Source organism: Ornithorhynchus anatinus, chromosome 17, assembly GCF_004115215.2.
Source record: "Ornithorhynchus anatinus isolate Pmale09 chromosome 17, mOrnAna1.pri.v4, whole genome shotgun sequence".
Classification (NCBI taxonomy): Eukaryota; Metazoa; Chordata; class Mammalia; order Monotremata; family Ornithorhynchidae; genus Ornithorhynchus; species Ornithorhynchus anatinus.
In genome coordinates this window covers 34,288,856-34,311,188 of record NC_041744.1, presented here as the reverse complement: position 1 = coordinate 34,311,188, position 22,333 = coordinate 34,288,856, and positions in this window count along the sequence as shown.

Below are 22,333 nucleotides of genomic sequence, written 5' to 3'. Positions count from 1 at the left end.
GGTAGATACAGGGTAATCAGGTTGTCACACGTGGGGCTCACAGTCTTCATCCCCATTTTGCAGATAAGGTAACTGAGGCACAGAGAAGTGAAGTGACTTGTCCACAGTTACACAGCTGAAAAGTGACAGAGTCGGGATTTGAACCCATGACTTTTGACTCACAAGCCCATGCTCTTTCCACTGAGCCACGCTGCTTCTCTACTTATAATGCTTCTTACTAATAATTCTACTTAATAATGGTACTTGTTAAGTGCTTACTATATGTCAAGCACTGTACTGAAAGCTTGGGTCACCAGGTTGGACACACAGGGTTCACAGTCTTAATCCCCATTATTCAGATAAAGCAAGTGGGGCACAGAGCAGTTAAGTGACTTGCCCAACATCACACAGAAGACATGTGGCAGATCAGGATTAGAGCCCAGGTCCTTCCGACTCCCCAGAAATCTACCCAATGGTTTGGGCTTTTTGCATTTTCCTGTGCGGTAGAGATGTCACTTCTTTGCCCTCTCCCTCACTTCCCAACAATCTGACCTCCAAATAATGGCAGGTGGAATGCCGTCTTTCACATCCTTGTCCCTGAAGACTCCACCTAATGGACTGACATCATGGAATCTGCCCAGTCTGCTGGATAGCGGTCATCCACAACTGAATCTCACAATCAAATCGCCTTTAGTAACTGGTCCAGAGAGTCTAACATCGCCACTGTCAGCTGATAGTCAATTAGACCTGTCATAGACATTCTAAATGTTATCCTGCCCCATTACAAAGTAGCGATTTTAAATGATCCGTCTCTGCCTTCTGCCTTAAAATCTTCCCTGACGTGCCTTCTTAACTAGAGAAAAATTCACCGTTTTTGAGACCCACCAGTTCGAGCCCTAAAAGAAAGATATAGAAACACTTAAAAGCAATTGGACATTAATCTATGTTAAATTGTGATGGAATTCTTTTGGAATTGAAAATTACAGTCATATTAATAGCTATTCCGTTTTTCATGAACATTAAATGCCAAAAGATTTTTTTTTTAAAGAACGATTAGCTGCCTTTTGTAGACTGTCGCTTTCTACCTACCTCCGAGATCAGACGTGACTAAGAATTCTAGGTGGTTTGCTCTGATGAATAGATTCAGAAAGTACTAATTATCTGACTAACATACTACAATCATGCTTAATTTGTAAAACTTCCTTTAATGCAATTGGAGTGAGCTTTGTAGAGCAAATCTGGAGGGTAATAATAGAATTTGTTGCCTTTGTTCACAGGATGAATCATAAAATAAAAGTGAAGTCCTCAGTCGCTGGAACCGAAGAAAGATTCTTCGGTCCAGTAGGATGGAAAAAACGCTCAAAAGGAAACCAGTGGTGTATGGTGGTGATATTTAAAGTGATAGTCAAAGTCAACGATTCAAAATGATGAGGCGATTTGGGGGGAACTGGCAAAGATGGGTCTTGGTTATTTCCCCTGGGTACAATCCCAATCTCGTTTAACTCCCTAATTTGAGGGAAAAAAAATCCAAGTTAATATCTGTAGACTGTAAACTCCTTTGTGGGTAGGGTTCACATGTAACAACTCTGTTGTCCTGCTCTTCCCCAAGCCGTTGTTAGTGCAATACTCTTCGCCTGGTAAGTGCTCAATTGATCGATACATCATTTTTATCGAGTGCTTACTTGATGCAGAGCACTGTACTAAATTCTTGGGAGGGAACATTATAACAGAGTTGGTAGACATGTTTCCCTGCCCACAGGGAGCTTACAGTCTGGGGTGAAGACAGACATTAATATAAATAACGACATTTTGGATATGTACATAAGTGTAGTAAAGCACTGATTGATCTATTATAGGCACTCTCCTAATTACTTAGTACAGTGCTCTTCCCACAGTAAGCACTCAATAAATATCATTAATGGTTTGATTGATTGATTGACTGATATCAGTGTTGATTGAGTAGTAGCTTTCTGCTGAATTGGGAGCTCAGGGTGATTCCTCAGTAATAATAACGATGGTATTTGTTAAGCGCTTGCTATGTGCTTGCAAAGCACTGTTCTCAGTAGAGTACAAGCACTCAGAACAGTGCACTGCACAGGTCAAGGACTCGGTAAACACCACTGATTGATATGCAACAGAAATAAAGGAGGACTTGGGGAGCTAACGAGAAGTAGTGTGCCTAGTGGAAAAAATATGGGCTCAGGAGTCAGGATATGGGTTCTTATCCTAGCTCCACCACTTGTCTGTTGTGTGACCTTGGACCAGTCCCTTAACTTCTCAGTGCCTCATTTACCTCATCTGTAAAATGGGGAATAATAATAACGATAATAGTATTTCTTAGGCACTTCATATTTGCCAGACACTGTACTAAGCACTGGGGGATACAAGCAAACTGTACTGGACACAGTCCTTGTCCCTCATTGGGCTCACAGTCTTAATCCCCAGCCCGAGTTTGGGAATCGGAGGACATAGGTTCTAATCCCAGCTCCACCATGTGTCTGCTGTGTGACCTTGGGCAAGTCACTTCACTTCTCTGTGCCTCAGTGACCTCATCTATAAAACGGGGATTAAGACTGTGAGCCCCATGTGGGACAACCTGATTACCTTCTATCTACCCTGCAATAAGAACAGTGCTTGGCACACAGTAAGTGCTTAACAAACACCATCATTATTATTATTATTATTACAGAGGAGGTAAATGTGAGCCCCATGTGGGACAGGGACTATGTCCAGCCTGATTAGTTTGTATTTACCCCGGCACTTAGAACAGGGCTTGTTATTTGGTAAACCCTTAACAGCTACCATAATCATTATATCATTAAATGTGGGGAGACAATACACTCTGATGAGATACCTGCGGAGTCAGATAACAGTATTTGGATAGGCAGATTTTTACTGCTCTGAAATCTAAATCCTTTCCTTCTTCCTCAGGATTAAACAGGGCAGAATCACCTAAGGTCTCAGAGGAGTCCTTTGGATTTTTTTAGTTTCTGGATGTTTTTGCAGATCCAGATGGAAAATCATTCTTCAGGTGGCAAGAAAGTGTAGCTAATGTTGTGCTATTAAAACATTGTGTCTACCAAGACTCACATGAATCTGCTCAGGGGAGGGGACTCAAATGCTAGTGGTTTATATAGGTTCATTCGCCTTCTCTCGTCCTTTGCCAGTCATGTTTTCTTTGATGTCAGAAGAGTTCAACCAAGGCAGATAGGGCTGCAACACATTTTTTTTTAGTGGTATTTGTTAAGAAGCAGCATGGCTAAGTGGAAAGAGCAAGGGCTTGGGAGTCAGAGGTCATGGGTTTGAATCCCGGCTCTGCCACCTGTCAGCTGTGTGACTGTGGGCAAGTCACTTAACTTCTCTGGGCCTCAGTTACCTCATCTGTAAAATGGGGAATAAGACTGTGAGCCTCACGTGGGGCAATCTGATGACCCTGTACCTCTCCCAGTGCTTAGAACAGTGCTCTGCACATAGTAAGAGCTTAACAAATACCAACATTATTATTACGTGCCAGGCACTGTACTAGACATGGGAGTAGATACAAGCCAGTGAGGTATACACAGTCCAAGTCCTCTCACGAGGCTCACAGTCTTGCTCCCCGTTTTACAGATGAAGGAACTGAGGCACAAAGGAATGAAGTGACTTGGCCAAGGACTCACAGCAAACAAGTAGGAGAGCTGGGATTAGGACCCAGGTCCTTCTGACTTTCAGGCCGGTGCTCTATCCACTAGGCCACTATCCGCTGCTTCATTGTAAAACTCATTGCAAAGCACATCATGAAAGGCCGGGTGACGTTTCAACCATGATAGCCAACTATGGGCAAAAGAAGGAGTAGAACTCAGGTCTTCTGATTCCAAAGCAATGTGCTTTCCATTGGGCTAGTAGCAGATCCATGAAACTCACTCTTTCGCTTGCTCTCTCTCTCTCTCACACACCCCCCTACACTGTCTCGCAAACCCAGGAGAGCTATTGGTATCTTGAAAGCCTTACATGGTATGAGTCTTCTTTTAGTCCCTATGAATATTTATTCCTACCAAATCAAGGTACACTGAGTGTCTCCTGGAACCACCGTGAAATAAGGAACACTCCGGATTTGAAAGGCAACATCATCTTAGCTAGCCTTGAATAATAATAATAATGTTGGTATTTGTTAAGCACTTACTATGTGCAGAGCACTGTTCTAAGCACTGGGGGAGGTACAGGGTCATCAGATTGCCCCACGTGAGGCTCACAGTCTTATTCCCCATTTTACAGATGAGGTAACTGAGGCCCAGAGAAGTTAAGAGACATGCCCACAGTCACACAGCTGACAAGTGGCAGAGACAAAAGAAGTAGGGAAGGAGGGAGAGACCGAAAAGAGGGTAAGCGATCGGCAAAGCTACTGAACTCTGTGACCACAACCATGGACATTTGGGATCAGAAAAATTTAACAGGAGATCAATTCTAGCAGCTGGAGACAGAAGATGGAAATATTCAAGCTGAGTTGCAGAAGAAGGCTGAAGTAGATTGAGGAAAACCTTTGAACACATATTTCAATAGAACAAAATATGCAGCTGGACACGTCATAGGTCCTCCAAGAAGCATTTTAAAGAATGATGAATAGTCTGTCGGGATAAATGAATGGAGTTCTATAAATGAACTTAAATGATTAACATATAGATAGTGCAGTAAAGATGACATATGTGATGAGTTGAAAATAAGATACAACTAAAAATATTAATGTTTAAGCCCCGGAATAATGATTTGTGTAAACAGGAAGATCTAATCGGTTGCCAAGGTGCTATTTTTCCCTCTGGAGTTTATCGTCCTCTGAAAAAATAAACTCAACTTCAGAGATATTCCAGTTTGGCTAAGCAATTTCTTTGGGAGACTTTTAATCAAAATATCTTATATTTCTATATGATTTCATTTAAAAAACAAATCTTTGCTGAAGGTTACTGACAGCCCATTTTCTTTAGCACTCTTCACAAAGAGAATTTGCCATGCATAAAAGTGATTTTTGTGTAAATTGCAGGAGAAAATGGGTATTCATCCAAGTGGATTTACTTGTTGCTTGAAACATTTTTCTCATTTGTGAAATGGCAAAGATTATGGGGGAAGGTGGGAGAGGAGAATGGGATTTTTAAGACCTTGGACGAATAGCGAAGCGAATCTAAGAGAGAATCAGAGGCAGGAGCGCATCTAATTCAGAAGATTTTTGCATGTCTTAAAAAGTCAGATCACCAAATAAGATCGACCAGGCCCGTTAATAACATTTGGAAGATAATCACGGGAGCATTAACAAAGGAGAGAGTGGTGCATTCTTTGGAGATAATGATTCAGTTCCACGAGGAAGAAGACATCCTGTTCAGATGTCCTCGCTGCCCATTTTTCCACACTTTTCAGCCTCATTCTTCCCAGGTGGAAACTATCCCCTGGAGACAGGGGGAGGCACTGTTGGAATATAACTGGAATCTCTGAGTCGGCTGAAATGTGAGAAAAGATGAGAGGCTGTCGGGAATCTTTTATAGTTTAATGTTCCTCCCTCTCCTCCCTTCTCATCTCCTTCATTTTTGCTCTCTGTTCCAAGGCCTCCTTTTTCCCACCTCCTGCAGACCTGCTATACTGGCTGTCCTCATTGTGCATCAAGTATTTCCTGTTCCCTTTTACACTCTGGTCCCACTTCCTGCTGCTGCTGTCTCTGTGCTCAGCCTTTGTTCCTCATTCCCTCCCACTTTCTCTGCTGCTCACAGGAGGGATTCAGAGGCTAAGTCTAGATTAGAAATATGTAGAGATGCCAAACCACACTTGTCCTAAATATGCTGGCGACTTAATGATCTGCAAGAGTTAATGAAGCTGGGAAAGTTTCCACATAAAAGGAGGACTTTTGACGTCATAAGAGTTGGACTCTGCTGGAAGTATCCATCAAAATCCTTTCCTTAGGATTCCTAGGATATTCTTTGAAATTTCTCGCTCTGGGCCAGGTTAATGAAGGGGTTCATGAGGTTGACGTTCTGGGCCCTTAGATAAAGGGGTCCCCCAGGGACAAGCCACACTGTGGCCCTCAAGCATCCTGCGACATTACTTCTCCTCCCAATCATACCCCTCTCCTCTCCGATACCCTGGCTGGAGACGGGAATCAGTCAGTCAGTCAGTCGCATTTATTGAGCACTTACAGTGTGCAGAGCACTGTACTAAGTGCTTGGGAGAGTACAATAGGACAATAAACAGACACATTCCCTGCCCACAGTGAGCTTACAGTCTAGAAGAGTGCATGGGAGCTACGGACCCTAGCATACAGAAGATACACAGGAGCCACTTGTCTGTTTTGTGACCTTGTACAAGTCACTTAACTTCCCTCTACCTCAGTTACCTGAGATTGAGACTGTTAACTTCATGTGGGACAGAAACTGTACCCAACGCACTTTGTATCCACCCCAGTGCTTGGCACATAGTAAGCGCTTAACAAGTGCTACGATAATAGTTATTGTTCTCTCAGGTTTCCTCTCCCTCATTCCCCCTACCCTTATATCCCTTGCCTACTAGCAAATCCCCTTTTTATTTCTGAATTAGATTTGCTCCTGCCTCTGATTCTCTCTTAGATTCTCTTTGCTATTCTGTCCAAGATCTTAAAAATCCCATTCTCCTCTCCCACCTTCCCCCATAATCTTTGGCATTTCACAATTGAGAATAATGTTTCAAGCAACAAACATGTGATTAACCCAGTAATTACCAACAGCAAACAGATCCATCCTTAGCGTCAACTAGCCTGCGAGTCCCAGGTGCATCAGGACCTGTGTCTGATCTGATTGAACTGTATCTATCCCATTGCTTAGAACAGTGTTTGGTAGATAGTAAGTGTTTAACAACTACTGTAAAAAACAACTAGTTCACGCTACTAGCTGAGGGATTAGAATCACACATTCACAGGGCTCTTGGGCTGGGAGAGTGGAAAGGGAGCCAGTGTGGGGCTGGGAGAGGGTCCTCACAGGACATGTGTCATGGAGCTCTGTGTGTACACACACAAGCACAGACACACACACCCACACTGGGACTTCAGGCCAGCTGGCAAAAGTGTGTGCGTGTGTGTGTGTATTTGTTGGATGAGGGATGAATTAAAAAGGCTCATCAAATTCTCATTTTGCAGATGAGTGCATTGAGGCACAGAGAACCGAAGTGATTTGCCCAAGGTCCCGCAGCAGATAAAATGGTGGAGTCAGGATTAGAACCTTTGTCATCTGATTCTCAGGCCCATGCTCCTTCCACTAGATCATTCCGTTTCTCTGTGTGCTCGTCGTCTACTTATCAGTCGGATTGTCTCAATCTATTTCCTCTTTCTCATGAAATCAACTCTGAAACAGGGAAATTGGTCTAATGTTGATTAGAAGAAACAGTTATATCGTCAGACAAGATGAAATGAAATGGACAGTTCATTGATTGGAAATTGCAGCAGGAGGTCCTGAAGGACTCCCTTAATTTTAGCTTAATGGAAATAACAAAAAGAAAGACTGTTCTTATATAGTCATCCTCAATGTTCCATAGGTCCTTTTTCCCAAGGAGACTAATTTTCTTGGCCCAGTTAACTCAGTCATTCTCCTCTCACTCATGCCAGTTAAGCTGAGAGAAGCAAGATTAGAAGGGAGCAGACCAAAAACAAATTGTCAATAGACATCTCCCAAGATTCTTCTCCTAACCAAATAGTTGTCATGGTAATTAAAGGGCATTTGCTCTCTGAATTGCCCACCCTCTTGCCTCTGCTAAAATGAGGGGTTCCATTATAGATAAGCCCTTACAGGACTTGGTACTAGGGATGAGACTGATTTTACACTGGGGAATTTGGAAGGGCGGTTACAGTGCACATTTTTACTAAAAATAGTGGTTCTGGGAGTCAGAGGACCTGGATTCTAATTCTGACTCCACACTTGTCTGCTCTGTGACCTTGGACAAGCCAGTTAACTTCTCTGTGCCTCAGTTAAATGGGAATTAAATATCAGTTCTCCTACAGACTTAGACCGTGAGCTCCGTGAGGGATAATGATTATGACCGGCCTGATTATCTAACATCAACTCCAGCAAACAGCAGTTGGCACAAAGTAAGCACTTAACAAATATCATATGTGCTATTACTATGGCAGTCCATCCCTTCTCTCATCATTATTATACCTCAATATCATTGGCTAAACCCTCGTGGGCAGGAATGTGTTTGTTAATATTGTTATACTGTGCTTTCCCAAGCGTTTAGTACAGTGCTATGCACACAGTAAGTGCTCAGTGGATAAGATTGAGTGACTGAAATTTGGTCATTCCTAGGGGTTTGTTATGATGTCACTGTTCAGGAAAACATTTAGATGTCTGTATAACTTCTTCTGCTTCTCCCTGTCCCCCACCAAATGTAGATTTTGGCATGAAACTAAAAACATCAAATAAGTACTTTTTATTCCTTATTATTACAAACTGAGGCACAATAAACAGGTGTTTATTCTCAGAATTATCACATTTCAACTGCTGTAGATTTATAGGTATTTGCTCCAATAATGGTACACTTTTTTAATAATCATTCAGTTCAAATCATTGAGTCCACAATGAGCTTACAGTCTAAAGGGAGCTTACAGTCTAAAGGGAGCTGATACTGAAAGTAGGTGGGTTCGAACTCCTTTTACAGTAATGATAGTATATTTTATTGCCTATTCTGGCTCACAATAATAATATTATGACTTTGGGACTCCCTTGGCAATCTACGAGGACAAAGAAAATGAAATGAACTCAGATTTTCTGCAAATTGTAGTTTCCATACTTAGAAAAAGTGTGCAATGAGGGCCTGGATCGCTCTAGGGCTTTGCAATGGGATATATAATCTATTTCTTGAATTCCGCTTCAAATATGGCCCAAGACAGTTGTAGGATTGAAAGTACTTACACACTGATGGCTTATCTCTAAAGACAAGCTTCATCAGACTATGTAACTCTTGCCATTTCCAGTAAACCCTTTGATTTCTTGAGCAATTTCGGTGAATGAGGTGACATTTGCGAGATGATGCTGGGTAGCTTGCAAGTATTAGGTCAAGATATCAAGGAAAGGAAGACAGTTCTTTAAAGGTCTTTTAAAAACAGTCAATTGAAATGGAAAGGGTTGGTGCAAAATGGTGATTAGTCGCTAAACTTCAGTCATCTCAGAAACAACAGATGTTGTAAATTGGTGACATCATAAAGTTTGGTAGCAAAACTCTGGATATTTCACTGCTAGATTTCTTAACCTGCCCGCTAATAACTAAATGCAGACATTTCCCATTCCTGCCCTCTGATTCGTTGGCAACAGGACCATTTCTTTGGGCTAAGCAGAGGTGACACCCTTTGACATAGCTCTCCTGGCTCTCTAGACCAGTAAAATATATGAGACAGGGCTCTTTCCACGCTATTGCAGTTCCTTAAAATGGCTCTTCAGGTTATTTTTGTCTTTTATATTGTTATATTGTTATATTGTACTCTCCCAAGTGCTTAGTACAGTGTTCTGCCAACGGTATGCGCTCAAAATACAATCGACTGACTGTCAGTGAACTTGGTAAATGCAAACTTGAACAAATCCTGAACTCTGGGATAGCGACTTTCTGGGGTTCATTTGAAAAATAGTTCACATTTTTCTATCAGTGCTTCTCTTCCTTCTGCAAGGTAATGTTGAGTGATTTCGCAATGCATTTTCTACTCCTCTCTGTGCAGCCGTAATGAGTGCAATTTAAGATCTGTAACTTCTCGAGTGTTTTTCGATGAATAAAAAGAAATTCAAAGGGGAAAAAAAACCCACGAATATGTATGACCAGCCCCAAGGAAGAACTGACAAAGTGTCAGCTTCTCTCATTTGGAAATTAGTATAAATTCAACTCTAGGAGAAAAAAAAAAAAGGAGATTTCTTTTTTGGTTGTCATTTAATAAAGTTTCTTAATTCCACAAGGCAAGGAGTACTAGATTAACATTTAGTTTGGCAGTAAGGGAAGATGCAATACAGTGGAGGAGAACATAAAATACGGTCTCAATGTACAGTTTTATATCTTTTGCCCTAAAAGTCTATGAGATAAGTGTCACTGGTAATTGTGCACTTAATCCTCTGATGCCAGGAGCTGGGATTTCCAAACGTGACACACTGTGTAAGCAGTAACAGATTAGCAGTGGAAATGACTGAAAATACCCATTTCTACCGGATAGGAGTGGGAAGAAATCCACTGTCTGTGGTTAATGTGATATGATAATTTCCTATAAAAATTCATTTGGTTGTACACCACCTGTATTTGTGAACTATAAAAGGCATCTTTATGCTAGGAGGGTAGTCATAAAGAAATGATAATAACAATGTCAAGATGTGCTAGCATAAAGGATGGGAGGGCAGTTGATATGTATGAGTGAGTGTAAGACACCTGTTCTTAGAAAACTTTGTTTGAAACGTTAGTCGATGGAGCTAACATTTCTGCTTCCACTCAGCATACGATAGCCAACTCACAAGATCTGTAATCCGTTGAAGTTTCTCTCTCCTCCTCTAGACTGTAAGGTCCTTAGGGTAGGGAACGTATATATTTATTCTAAATAAATATATATTCTAAATATATATATTTATTCTATATATTTATTCTAGAGAAGCAGCGTGGCTCAGTAGAAAGAGCCCGGGCTTGGGAGTCAGAGGTCATGGGTTCGAATTCCGACTCTGCCGCTTGTCAGCTGTGTGACTGTGGGTAAGTCACTTCACTTCTCTGTGCCTCAGTCACCTCATCTGTAAAATGGGGATTAACTGTGAGCCTCACGTGGGACAACCTGATTATCCCGTATCTACCCCAGCGCTTAGAACAGTGCTCTGCACATATTTAAGCGCTTAACAAATACCAACATTATTATTAGATGCTCAGTAAATGCTATTGATTGACTGAATGATTGACCGTATTCATCTGTGGTCAAGATAGGACAATAGCTACGCTCCCATTTTTTACAACCCAGTAGAATCTTCTGGGTCTCCTCTCTTGCATACCAATCAGTCAATCATATTTACTGAGCACTTACTGTGTGCTGAACACTGTACTAAGCACTTTTTTATGGTATTTGTTGAGCACTTACTATGTGCCAGGCCCTGTTCTAAGTGCTGAGGTAAATACAAGGTAATCAGGTCAAACGCACACCCTGGGGCTCTTAGACTCAATCCCCATTTTACAGATGAGGTAACTGAGATACAGAAAAGTTAAATGACTTGGCCAAGGTCACACGGCAGACAAGTAGTGGAATGGGGACTAGAACCCAGATCTTTCTGACTCCCAGGCCTATGCTCTGTCCAATAGGCCACACTGCTTCTCAGCATGTGAGAGTACAATATAAGAGAGTTGGTAGATATATAGCCTGTGCACACTCACAGTTGAGGTGGGGAGATGGACATTAATATAAATAAATTACAGATATGTATATAAGTGAGGGTGGGGTGAATAGAGGTAGCAAATCCAAGTGGAAGGGTAAAACAGAAGGGACTGGGTAAAGCGAAAATGAGGGCTTAGGTCGGAAAGGCCTGTTGGAGGAGATGGACCTCCAGGAAGGCTCTGAAGGTGGGAAAAGTGATTGTCAGATATGAGAAGCAGCGTGGCTTAGCAGCAAGTCCCCAGGCTTGGGAGGCAGAGGTCGTGGATTCTAATCCCGCTCTGCCACTTATCAGCTGTGTGACTTTGGGTAAGTCAATTCACTTCTCTGGGCCTCAGTTCCCTCATCTGTAAAATGGGGATTAAGCCCGTGACCCCCACGTGTGACCACCTTCTTACCTTGTATCTACCCCAGCACTTAGAACAGAGCTTGGCAGGTAGTAAGGGCTTAACAAATACCATTATTATTCAAAGTTTAGAACAGTGCCAGTGCTTAGAACACTGCTCAGTGCTTAGAACAGTGCTAGGCACATAGTAAGTGCTTAACAAATACCATCATTATTATATGAAGAGAGAAGGTGTTTCAGACTAGAGGCAAGGACATGGAGAAGAGACCGGAAACAGACCAGTTAACCCATCTGTGCATCCCAGCAGATCTTCCCAAATGTCATATTGCCACCCCACATGAAGTCTGTCAATGTAATAACAATAATAATTGCATTGTTTGTTAAGCACTTACTATGTGCCAGGCACTATACTAAGCACTGGAGTGAATACAAGGAAATCAGATTGGACATAGTCCCTGTCCCACATGGGGCTCACGGTCTTAATCCCCATTTAACAGATGAGGGAACTGAGGCATTGATAAGTGAAGTGACTTGCCTAAGGTCACATAGCAGACAAATAATAGAGACAGAATTAGAACCCAGGTCCCTCTGACTCCCAGGCAGGATTGTTTAGGGAGAGATTCCACTGGGATGAAAGGTACTCTCCACTCCCTATGTTTCCCTTTTTCTTCTTTCACGACCCTGTATTAAGTAATAACAATACTCTGAGTTGGTAGAGCACTTTTCCAAATCACTTCTGTAAATCCTATTGATTATTCCATCAAAAATATCAATAGTATTGATTGAACACATTTTGTATGCAGAATATTAGCAGTTGTGCCCCTACCACTGCATGCTCTAGACTGTAACTGTATCTGTAATTGTGTCCCTCTAGGGTGTCAGCGTCTTGTGGGCAGGGAACACGTCTTCCAACTCTGTTGCATTTTCCTCTCCAGAACACTTAGTTTAGTTCTCTGCACACTGTAAGTGCTCAGGAAATACCATTGTTTGATTAAGAGGCCGAGGCCCCACCCTCAAGGAGTTTACAGCCTAATAAGGGGTCTGGAAGACACAAGTCAATTTCTTATTTTATTTTAGCACACAGGCACAGAGAGGTGTGCCCCAGGTTATATAATCTAACTGTGGCTAGAACCATGATCCTCTTTCTCCCTCAGATCATTCCACTAGATCTTGCTGAAGATGTTTGTGGAAATTAGGCGTGAAAGAAACCTTTTTTGTGGATATTGTTAGCATCGTGGTTGATGTATTCTCCTGCCCTTCATTTCCTTGAAAAGAACAGTTTTAATAATAATAATGATGATGTTGATGATAATAGTAATTGTGGTATTTGTTAAGCACTTACTATGTGCCACGCACTGTACTAAAGGCTCTGGTGGATACAAGCAAATTGGATCGAACACTGTCCCTGTCCCACATGGAACTCGTAGTCTTAATCCCCATTTTACAGATGAGGTAACCGAGGCACAGAGAAGTTAAGTGATTTGCACAGGGTCACCCCAAAGACAAGTGGCAGAGTCAGGATTAGAACCCAAAGCCTTTGACTCCGAAGGTCCATGCTCTATCCACTAGACCATGCTGCTTCTCTAGAGTTGGATAGAGATGGTGATGCTGTCTACAGTTATGGGAAAATCAGGAGGAGGACAGGGTATTGGTGGGAAGATAAGGAGTTCTGTTTCAGATATGTTAAATTTGAGGTGTCCCGGGAAATCCAAATAGAGATTTCTTATAGGTAGAAGGAAGGGTGAGACTACAGATATGGAGAGGCATTAGAGCTGGAGATGCAGATTAGTAAGCACTTAAATACAATAATAATGCATATAATTAATAATTATGATAATAATTATAACAATAAAAGCACCACTTACAGAAAACTCCCCAGGGTTTGGTTCAGAAGATCTAGAAATTGGACACATGTAGTCTTTGGATATGGAATTTTCTTCCCCTTTTCTGTGGTAATTGTCTAACATCATCCAATAGGACACGCTATAGATACCTGACTATGGGCAAGTCACTTCTTTGTGCCTTGGTTCCCTCATCTGTAAAATGGGGATTAAGACTGTGAGCCTCGTGTGGGACAACCTGATTAACCTATATCTATCCCAGCACTTAGAACAGTGTTCTGAACATAGTAAGCGCTTAACAAATACCAACATTATTATTATTATTATTATACCTCTTGTTCTAGTTGGTTTTCTGTTAATCGTTTGTCTGTGCACCTTTGTCTCAGAACCTTAAGTACTCCCTTCATCTCCTATTCCCCACTACTCAGATAGTACTGGGTTTTGATATTTTTGTAATACATTGTACCTCTGAGAAATCACAATGGGTCCCTGTATAAAATGCAAAAAAAAATCAATGAATAAAATAAATAAATGCAAAGCAGAATAGCACAGCGAGAACTGAAGAAAATAATTTTGCTTTATGCTCTTCCCTAAAACTGAACAAAGTGCTTCCAAAAAAAAAAAAATCCAACCTTTTTTAATGGACTCTTTACGTAAATGGGCATCCGACTCTAGGGATGTGTTACCAAAAGAAGAGCGGAACTAAAGGCTCTTTACTTGATGACAACTTTATTTAAAAAGGAATAAAAGACTGCCTTTCAACCCTGGCCATTTTTCTTGAATGTGCTATTATAAAAAATAAGTGAGCTTTGTTTCTCAGGCTGTTAAGCCAGTGGACATCAATGTAGAATTTCTGAACTCATTTTCAGATCTGTGCTGAGAAAGTATGGCTGATGGGTAGAAATCACTGAGTTTTTAATGTCATGTTTCTACTAGTGGGTCTATCTGGGATAAAGTCTCCTGAATGTGTTATTAGTTCTTTTGAATTAGCATCTAAAGCCAAGCCAACTGCTGTAGAAATAGAAAGCTCTCTCTTACCTTTCTCTTTGTCTTCATTTTCTTTGTCATCATCCTCAGCCTCACCCTCCTCTTCCTTATCATCCTCCTCATGAAAAGTGTTTATTGAGAGCCTATTCTGGAAAGATAATTTACCAGGAAATGAATGAAACATGATCTCAGCTCTCAAAGAGTTCCCAATCAAGCAGAAGACAAGCACACAGAAGAATTCAACAGTTTAAATATCAAGATTGAACTCTCTAGGATTAAAATAAGAATGAAAAATAAGTGCTTCTGGAGTCTTTCTCGCCATGACTTGGAACATTCTCCCAACCCCACGGATCCCCAATCTTGTTAAACATTTATATGTAGTTTTTAATCATTATTCGTACAGCGTTTATGAAATTCTAAGTGGTTCGCTTGAAGCAAGTGTCTCCGTAGCTCTGAAGCTTGTCCGTAAACGTAGAAGACACCCAGAGTAATATCAGGCAGCATGAAGTCAGATCAGCATAGAAAATTAAAAAGCAATGCCCAAAATAGCTGCTTGCATAGGACAATGGATCTGAGTAGAATTCATGCTCCTTTAGTTCAGGGTTGAAATCTGCTAACTCTATTATATTGTTTTCTCCCTAATCACTTAGTATAGTGTTTTATAACTATACTAAGCACTCAATAAATACCACCGATTGCTGATTGACTGACTGGGAAACTACAGTAGGATAGAGCTGAAAGGCATAATCCCTGCCCTCAAAGGATCTTACAGTCTAGCATGAGACATATCACTTTTAAAATAAGTATATGTCCTGCATTAAAATGGGATGTTGCTGTTTGATTCCAAAATTGTTTAAAATATTCATTAATTAATTCATTCAGGCATATTTATTGAGCACTTAAGGTGTGCAAATTACTGTACTAAGCACTTGGAAGAGTACAACAACATACACATTCCCTGCCCACAACAAGCTCACAATATTTATAAATTTATATAGGGGTGGGTGGTGATATATTTATGCCTCTGTGTGTGTATGTTTATGTAGAGAGAGAAAAAGAGAGTGTGTTCAAGAAATGGAGATTCCAGGAAAATACACATTTGCTGATCTTAAATAAAAGGGTTGATTGAAAGGAAGGCAATGAGTGTTCAAACCTAGAAGATAAGGCTCAAAAACCCCCCAAAAGGGTTATCCTCTAGATACTATTGATCTCAAGAGTTGTGTTGGCTTGAAGAATGGGGCTTTGTGTTTTCTGTGAAATGCATGTGGGAGAAATGCAGATTGGAAGCAGAATTTCCAAATGCCTGAGTCAAGATTCACTTAAATTTGGCTGACCCCCTCATTTGGGGCACTATTAGCTCCAGCTGAGAGGAAGACTTCCTGACCACACGGAACGGCACATCCCGACTGTGAGGCAAGGGCAGTCCTGCAAAGGCACCTGCTACAGCGAGCAGAAGCTCAGTGAACTGGAGGCTTTGCCTATGACAATTCAGCAACAAGGCCACGGTTGGGCAGCTGTTATCTGTGTGGCACTTTCTCTCCTTTGGCTTCTCATCCTTTACTTCTTCCCCTTTTGCTCAAGATGGAAAATGTCAAAGTCCTGGGGCTTTTAAGTCTTCGGAGTGCAATCTTCTCCTCATGTTAGCAGAAGTTGAAGACCTTTCTAAAATTCGAAGAACACATTGGGTGCCCTGAAGATTTTCACATCATCATTGATATGGATTTGTCTAAAGGAGCAGCAGGGAATGTGGGGAACATGAGATAGGTAAAGGAATGTGGAAGGTTGTAGAGTTTCTGAAAATGGAGGATCCGGCAGGAGGAATTGCTAGGCATTTCTAGAAGGTAGTTATGGAGGGCAGTGGATTGGCAAAATTACTGTGACTTTTTCTCCCCCTCCCACCCAAAAGAAGAAACGGGAGTACCTGACAGTTCAGAAATATGTCAACTGTGTCCTGAAGCTGCAAGAGCAACAAATGGAACAGGGTATGGAAATAATGTTTTCAAAGATGGTCTGCCCCACTCTAAATAAAATACATCCACCAGTAGAATACGACAGGTTTGCATAACTTCTAACAGAAACTATACAGTCTTGCTTCAAGACAGCTAACTGCTAAATGCTTGGAGAATGAAGACAACCACGAGAAACTCTACAGCCTGTTGGACAAGGATCACAATTATCATCATCATTATTATTATATTTGTTAAGCACTTATTGTGTGTCAAGCACTGTCCTGAACAGTGGGGTGGGAAACAAATTAATCAGGTTGGTCACAGTCCCTGGCCACCATGGAGTTCACAGACTAAGTAGGACAGAGAACAGGAATGAAATCTCCATTTTAAAGTTGAGGAAACTGAGGCACATAAAAGTTAGTTGACTTGCCCAAGGTCACGCAACAGGCAAGTGGTGGAGCTGGGATTAGAAGCAGCGTGGGTCAGTGGAAAGAGCCCGGGCTTGGGAGTCAGAGGTCATGAGTTCGAATCCCGGCTCTACCACTTGTCAGCTGTGTGACTGTGGGCAAGTCACTTCACTTCTCTGTGCCTCAGTTACCTCATCTGTAAAATGGGGACTAACTGTGAGCCTCACGTGGGACAACCTGATTACCCTGTATCTACCCCAGCACTTAGAACAGTGCTCGGCACATAGTAAGTGCTTAACAAATACCAACATTATTATTAGAATCCAGGTCCTCTGACTCCCAGGCCTGTTCTCCTTCCTCTCGAGGCCCCCTTAGATCGCCAATGCTTGCTTCAGTAATCGATTAATGGACCTTTCCTCTCAATGTTCTCTAGTAGGTGGCTTTCAGGAAATTGAGTGTGGACCAGTGAAGTCATCAAGATGGGTCTGATGTAAAGGATAAACAAGCACGCCTATACTGTGGCACACAAAGCAGTTGAAGAATATACATGACATGTAGGAGGATGCCAAAAACTTCTCATCCAAGGCACCGATTAGTACAGTGCCCTGCACACAATCAGTATATAATAAATACAATTTATTGATTGATTGATATCAAGTCTGCATGCTTGACAGAACACATTTTTGAAGTACTTACATAAGCACTTCCTCAACTATTGAACACTGAGAAAATGCAACAGGCCTTTCAAGATGCCCTTAGAATCACCACATTCTACCACACAAGGTTTCAATCATGATGAGAATGATGGAGTTCACTGGAAAGAGGGTTTCTTGCCTGAAGGTGAAGAGAAACAGTACAGAATTTTTGCTCTGAACAAATACCACCAAATCTAAGAAGTAAGGCCTTTGGAAAGCAAAATCAGAAAATGGAACTACGAAAGTTTTGTCTTTGTTCTTGGAAAAACAATCAGCCCCATGTTCACGAAGAACAAAACTCCCATCTTGTACTGACTTCTCAAATACATTCATGTTGAGAACATTAAGTGTTTTGTCATTTGAAAACTCATGAAGGCAAAATTACTAATTTCACCCTCCCACCCTCTGAAAAAAGGGAACATGTTTTATTTTTCATATACTTAACAATGTTTTTTTTTTCCCTTGTAAGGGTGATACTGAAATAGATTTTAGCTGAAAGACCCCCTACGGGATTCAGAAATGGCTGGTGGGAAATTCTAGCTATTAAAACTTCTATTTAGCACAGCGACATGACGCCAAAGCAGAAAAAATAAAGTATTTTTGGTCGAAGAGGGTAATTCAAAGTCATTTTTTATTTCAAAGTTTCTGCTGATATTCCAGACTGAAGAATAATGGAAACTTCTTTGTTTTAAACCTTTTTGAAGGATGGCGAAGGTTGGTGAAGGAAATGTAAAGGCAAAGTAGAAGAACCTAACTTGTCTCAAGACCTATCGTACTATGTAAGCGTTTAAGGGTGAACCTGCATTTGGGACCTACTCAAGAACAGAGTAAGCACTCAACAAATACCATTATTATTATTATCATAGTTCATATGTGTATGTACATTTCCCTCTTTCTTCCTCGCTTTCTACCTCCATTTTAATTTCTCTCTCTTTCCCCCACCCCTCTCTCAATATGGGTATTTATTTATTCACTTGGAGGAGATTTGTTAAAATAGACTTGATCACAGACTACTGTTTCCATAGGTATTTCCATGTCCACACACTATTTTAGGACCACTACATCAAAATTATCTGAAGGGTTACCAAGGAAACCAGAAATTATGGAGACTCAGAACAGTCTTCCTTGTCCAAGGGGAAGAAAAAGCAGCACTATTCATGCACCAGCCCTCGATTCTGGTGTTCCGATACAAGTCCTGCTTCTCACTCCTCTCTGGAGAGAAGTCTACGATAGCAATACCAACTCTCTTTCCTTTTCTTGCCCATGCTCTAGTCTTCACAGGCCTCTAAAAAAACGTTCAGGATTCCTGTGCGTTTTCTGTGAAATTTGGATTCATCAGATTCTCTCAGTCATTCAATCAATTTCAAACAATTATATTTATCATATGCTTACCATGTGCAGAATACCTAACTGAGCACTCGTGAGAGTACCCAATAACAAAGTTGTTAGACACGATCCTTGCCCACCAGGAGCATAGAGGGGGAGATAGACATTAATAGAAATAAATAAATTATGGATATGTACATAAGTGCTGTGGGGCTGAGGGAAGGGTGAATAAAGGGATGCTGAAGGGAGTGGGAGAAGAGGAAATGAGGCCTTAATCAGGAAAGGCCTCTTGGAGGAGATGTACCTTCAATAAGACTTTGAAGGAGGGGAGAGTAATTCTAAGAGTAATTCTAGCATTTCTCTGAAGAAGTAGCCCTCGACACAGTAGGGATGTCTAGTAAATTACTAAACTAGAATATTCTAGTGGAGTAGATTTTTTTTCTAAAGGATAAATTGATGCAGCTTAAAAAATATCAAACTAGGACTCCTGGGGATGATTATTATTTGAATTCTTTAATTTTTCATCAGATACATTAGCCCAAGGCTTTCAATTTCGAATATGCTGAAGAATTCATATTTGATGTGTACATGATGAAGGTGCATCATCGAGATGCGGCCTCTTCTTGGGTGGTGCCCAGCCTAGGAAAACACACAGCTCTCTGCTGAAGGAGGAACAATTTTGATTAAAAACCAGAGGGCAAAAGTTATTATCATCAAAAAAAGTCCTAGCTTTTCAATGTCCACTTGTACCTAAGACTCTTAACCTTTATATGAGCTCATATGATTGCCTCTGGACAACCAATTGCATATTGCTTTAATTTCTTTCTCTCCAGAGACACGGTGGAAAAAACTCTATGCATAGACACTAGTTTGGCCAGACTAGGATCGCCAACTATACATTTCTGAAGTGGAGATGGTGATTCTTAATTCCAGATATGTTATTCAGCCAATGTCCGTGGAAAGACCACTATGGGTTCTCATAGTATTTGAAAAAATAAATTTACCTCAGAAAAATGATGGGCTGTAAATCGGAACCTAAATCCATGACATTATCAAAATGGAATGTATGATACTTGTTCTGCTAAACTCTTCTTATCATGAAGAAAGCCAAGCCCCACTGTCTTGGACAGAGCTCTCAATAAGACATATAAAGTTACTTTTTTATGGTATTTGTTAAGCGCTTACTACGGGCCAAATACTATACTAAACACTAGAGGAGATACAGACTGAGTAGGTTGGACACAGTCCCTATCCCACATGGGGCTCATAGACTTAATCCCCACTTTACAGATGAGGTGACTGAGGCACAGAGCAATTAAGCGACTTGGCCAGGATCCCATTAGAGACAAGTGGAAGAGCCAGGATTAGAAACCCTATCCTTCTGACTTTCAGCCCCGTGTTCTATCCACTAAGCACACTGCTTCTCAGCGCTTAAAACGGTGCTTCACACGGTAAGCACTTACCAAATACCATAATAAGAGAAATCTTTAAAATAATTGTCCTGAAGTTGGGCTAGAATAAAATATTAGGTATTAAGCAATTTATGTCACTAATAGCAATGTTTAACTTCTCCCATCATCCTTGTTTACAGAATCCCCCATGTTTGACCGGGGCTATTTCACCTTTAGAGGGAAGGCCAAGTTGATTCTTTATCCAAGGTTGCATGGAGAATTGGAGGTTGAATAGGTCTCAGATTACTGTGTTTCTAATCCCAATCTACTGAGCCACACTATCACATGCCCAAGTAGTTGGAAATGCTGAAAGTGCATCAAAAGAAGGAATTTCTTTTTTACCTTGAAAAGCATCGCAATTGGCACCTGTCTTTTTTTAACACTGTGTTAAGTGCTTACTATATGCTAAGGACTGTGCTAAGTGCAGGAGTAGTTACAAACTATCCGGGTTGGGCACAGTCCCTCTCCCACATGGGGCTTACACTCTTAACCTCCATTTTACAGATGTGAAAACTAAGGCACAGAGAAGTGTGGTGACTTGTCTAGGGTCACACAGCAATAGATGGCAGAGCTGAGCCTAGAACCCAGGCCCTTCTGATTTGGAGGTTTGTGCTCTGTCCACTGAGCCACACTGCTTCTCATGTCTGGGGTAAAGTGAGGAAGTATGAGGAAGCCATAGCATAAGAAGAAAGGAACATGTCATATGCATGTGGAAATAATAATAATAATAACAACAATAATGTTGGTATTTGTTAAGCACTTACTATGTGCCAAGCACTGTTCTAAGCACTGTGGTAGATACAAGGTAATCAGGTTGTCCCATGTGGGGCTCACAGTCTTCATCCCCATTTTACAGCTGAGGTAATTGAGGCACAGAGAAATTAAGTGACTTGCCCAAGGTCACACAGCTGACAAATGGCCAATCCGGGATTAGAACACGACCTCTGACTCCCAAGCCCATGCTATTTCCACTATGCCGTGCCTTGGAAGAAATCAAATATATGGAGGAAGTTTCCTTGGAATTTTAAGAAGAGTTTCCATGACCGAAGAAAGCTTGGCCCCTTAAACGTTTACTGTTTTTCTGAGGGAGAAACCACAAATAACTAATGAGGTCCCATATTGATATTGATTTAGGTCTTGGCGATGTCCATTCCAAGTATCTTTTCCAAAGCGAGATGAATCTGGCAGCTAATTTCCTCCAATCTATATCCTGGCTTCTGTAAATGAAAGAAGCAGCCCATCCTATCCCGGCACGATTAGTAAGTCAGGCGCTGGGGATCGGTAACGTTTCCATGGGGCACGTCCAATTCGCTTTGTTCAAGTCAAAGCCGTCCATCTGTCAAGCTGTCAGTTCTCCATCACTCCATCTGCCCTCCCTCACTAAAAAGGGCATCGTTTGTGTAAGTTCCTACTGATTGGACAGGAAGAGGGCAAGCCAGAAAAGAAAGGAGGAAAAACCAATCAGTGAGGGGAGGATTCAGGCCAAGAGTCTGAAGCACTCATCGGCAGAGTCGTAATCTGATAAATCTTAACCTGGTGCTTTTCATGAAGCTAAATCCGAGAAAAAGATGAGTTACTTAGTCTGAAATTGGTTAGGTCGCTCCTCGCGAAGATCAAATCAGAGATGTTTGTTTCATGTATATCTCCAGAAAATCTGTTTTCTGTCATGCGTGAAAGAGCAAGTTTATCACAAGAATAAAGTCTCTGAATCACTTCTGGTAATGCCTTTAGGACCTTTAGATGAAAAATGTTTATCTCTTGGGGCACTCGGTGCATCCAGCTGATTGAAGAGCTGAGAGAATGACTGATAGTATAAATGGTGAGTTGATTTGCTTCACTTAGTAACAAACATAATTTCTACGCTGGTCCTCGGATCTAAAGATCGTAGAGACTTAGTTCTGCTTGGAGTTCACATTAGGTCCATATGGGGTAATAATAATGATGATGTTGGTATTTGTTAAGCTCTTACTGACCAGCAGCGATGAGCAGATCT